The sequence below is a fragment of the Lissotriton helveticus genome, chromosome 6, assembly GCF_964261635.1.
Source record: "Lissotriton helveticus chromosome 6, aLisHel1.1, whole genome shotgun sequence".
Lineage (NCBI taxonomy): Eukaryota > Metazoa > Chordata > Amphibia > Caudata > Salamandridae > Lissotriton > Lissotriton helveticus.
In genome coordinates this window covers 1,329,142,912-1,329,146,432 of record NC_136067.1, presented here as the reverse complement: position 1 = coordinate 1,329,146,432, position 3,521 = coordinate 1,329,142,912, and the positions used below count along the sequence as shown (strand labels likewise).

General features: G+C 48.9%; 1 pseudogene; it reads left to right on the top strand.

Annotated features, from left to right (window-relative positions):
* Positions 1–501: 501 nt before the first annotated feature.
* Positions 502–573, top strand: LOC144764549 (U2 spliceosomal RNA; annotated as a pseudogene).
* Positions 574–3,521: the final 2,948 nt, after the last annotated feature.

Genomic DNA, 3,521 nt, shown 5'->3' with positions numbered 1-3,521 from the left:
ACTCAGGACTCAGTGACATCTGTGAGATCTGCCGGGCCACGGAGAAGCTGATGTGGTCTCTGCCATTTGAGACTCAGGACTCAGCGACATCTCTGAGTTTAGATGGGCACGTGGAGTGCCCACTGCTGCACACGCCGTTGGCATCAGGTAATTATTTGCTCATGGATGAGCAGGGGGAGCAGTGTCTCTCTCTCTCTCTCTCTCTCTCTCTCCTCTCTCTTCATTCCTTTTCTTCTATCTCTCTCTTCCTTCTCCCTTTCTCACTTCCTTTCTTTCTTTCCTGCCCTCTCTTTTTCTCTCTGGCTTTTTTTTCCTTCTCTGTTTCTCTGTGTCTCACTACTTTGATAAGCGCATTACACACGTCCTTATTTTGTGCTTTATTTTCCAGGCTCTGTCGTCGACATCCATGGTCCCCACAGGAGTGATCTGCCTTGTTGTTTTGTATTATTTGTGTTAAAAAATTTAAATAATACAAAACAACAAGGCGATGTTTGTTGTGTAATCGCTTCTCGGCCTTTTGGCTAAGATCAAGTGTATTACTTTTGTTAAATTTTGTTTATTAGTTTATCCTTTAAATATACATGTTAATGAAAAAAATAAAGTTTGAAAATAGTTTATCGTTTATATACATATGTTTATAAAAAAATAAAGTTGAAAACAAAATGTAATAACGTTTTTGGTTGTTTTCTTAACTGCTGTGTGGCTCTTTCTTGTTCTTATTACTGTTATTTGATGGTGTCCACCATAGTGTTAAATTTTCAGGCACTTATCGCTGGAATACTGGTGATGTCTGCAGTTTGCACCAACTTTTGAAAGTGTGTTAGATTTAGCGCAACTTTACTTGCATTAAAGAGCTGATAATGAAATGCAGACTAGCTGTTCCTGTGCAAAAAGACACAAGGTGCACCATTGCGTTATTCTAAATACTAAAATCCTGTATTGAATTGCACTGAGGTAGTGGCTACACTTACAGTGTACACACAAAATCAATGGAGAAATCTCATTGTATTTATATTGATTGGGAATAGTGCGTCAGGTGCTGGATCTTGACGGGTTACACTGCCCAGTTCGAATATTGTTCTGCACACGAAAAAATCACATCACAACTTTCACAACAACTGCAATGCAAAACAAATTCCGTCGATAAGCCACGTTAGCACCAGGGATTTTACACCTGCTTTCTGCTGGTGTTAAGCAGGACAACTACCGGCAGCATGAAAGGTAACACAGCCCAGAGCCACACCGGAACACCCACAGGTACCAAAGAGTCAATGAGCATGATACAGGGATACCCATGAGGGCCACAAGACTCATCGTAACAGCCCCAGGACCGCCAAAGCCCCCCAAACCCGCATCTGAGCATGTGTGTCCCTGTGGTCATTGTGTTAGCATGATAGGCACAGGCCCTCCAACATCACAGTGTGCTGTCTTCAGCAGACGTTACCATGTCACCTCAGCATTGGCAGTGACTCTGAACATGTAGCTATGCACGCATCCTCCTGCATGCACAACCGGTGTGTGCTGGTCTGGCGTACACAGGTCAGCTCAGGGGTGTGCCTATCCAGCAAGGGGAACGGGGTGTCTCGGACATGCCCGTGTGCAGGAAGTGCAGTAAGTGTGTCTCTGTGTTCTGGTGTGGCCTGCCACAAGGGCCTCAGCAGTCGATGTTGTAAAGTGGCATGCACCACCTCCAAATGGCACTGTCATGGTGTAGTTGGAATGCAGCAGGACATGCGCGAATAGGCATTTCAATGGTGTGCCGAACTAGTGCACGGGATACAACAGCGCACCGTACAAAAGTGTGGGGGCTCGTGGGAGGAGCAGCTGTTTGGCAACGTAAAACACAGTGAACACGCCCATGTGCCCTGTACTGGGTATCTCATCCATGATGACCAGGGTCGCAGACATCGCACAACACCCACGACCGGCCTTTGTACACATCCTGTATGAATGCAGCTGGATAAGTTACTGTAGGGATGAAAGGTTCTTTGTCTGAGCTATCTTGCGTTAGCACATTTGCTGCTCTGAGAAGGAACTTACAAGTGGCCAGACCCCCCTGACAGATATGATATTATTTGCATCCGTCTCCCACACTACGCACTCCCCGTTTTGAGAACAAGTACACATCCCACACTCAAAAGTGCAGCGTGCGTAAAATGGCTTTCACACGTACTCCCACCGCACCCCTGCCCTGCACCCATTGCACAAACCCGGCTCATTGCACCAAGCTGTGCCATTTCATCCACAAGACTGGCACACAGCAACAGCTACAAGCAGAGCCACTGACGCAACGGCAGGGCATCCCGAACACATGGTCAGCTCCATTCACGTCCACCTATATCTTGCACATCTGCTGCATGACCTGGGTGCACTGCCTTTGGCAGTACTGCAGATCACTTACCGGCTGAACTTCCGCATTGCGGACCTCACCTGCGTTCAACCTGTATTGCAATGTCGCACGTGCCTATCCGAGTGGTGCATGGACGTGTGCCTCTCCAACGAGTGGGTAGCTGACATGGATTACAACGGGTATCTGGGAACTGGGCCTGGGAGATTGCACGTGTCGTAGTATGCAGTGACCAAATTGACCCACTTCCTGATTCTGCTTTGGTGCATATTGGGTACAGTGGTTGGATTCAGCACATCTGTCCTGGTCACCTGATAGATTACGTCATGACATGTCAAGTATTGTGGCCAACCATCACTCATTAGAGATAGTGGCTTACGCAGCTGCACTCGCGTTCATGGATGAGTGACAAGGTACGTACAACCGCGACTCGATGTGCCAAATTGCACATGTCCTGCCGCATCATTGTACTTTGTACATCTGCTCACAGGGATGGCTTTAGGGCAGTGCAACTGGTGCGGCTGCACCGGGCGCTGACCTGTGGAGGGGGGCGCTGATCTCAGGAGGGGCGCTGTATGGAGGAGAAGCGTGGCTCAGTGGTTAGAGGCGGCAGACCCGGAAGCTGAGATCGACCGTGGACCAGGGTTCGATTCCCCGCCTCGATGGGTCTCGGGCTCAAAATTCCACGGACTCGATAATTCTCGCTCTGGTGCCTACTCAACTCACGGGGTCACACTCTGCGACTCTGGGCAATAGCTTGCTTAATCTCCACTACGGCCCCTCGCGGCGGGATGCCTGGCTTTCACCTTGTGGACACCCTGCCGGGGTTTCTCACAGGGGAATACCAGGACGGGTTCCCTAAGCAAGCGCCGGGACGCTTACGGGCAGCTGTGCGCTTTACAAGTCCAACACATTTACATTTACATTTACATTTACATATAGTAATAAGGTATGATTGGAGAGATAATGGGCACTTTTGCCTGGTGATAGTAAGAGAATCCGAGGAGGAGGTCATAGGGTGTGGGTGCGCTAAAATGGATTGTCGCACTAGGCGCCACCAGCACTAAAGCCGGCCCCGTCCGCTTACATGTCCCAAAACAACAGTGGACATGACTGCATTGGCGTCAAAATATGTCCGTGGCGCGGACAACCAACGCTGCTTGACACTAACGTG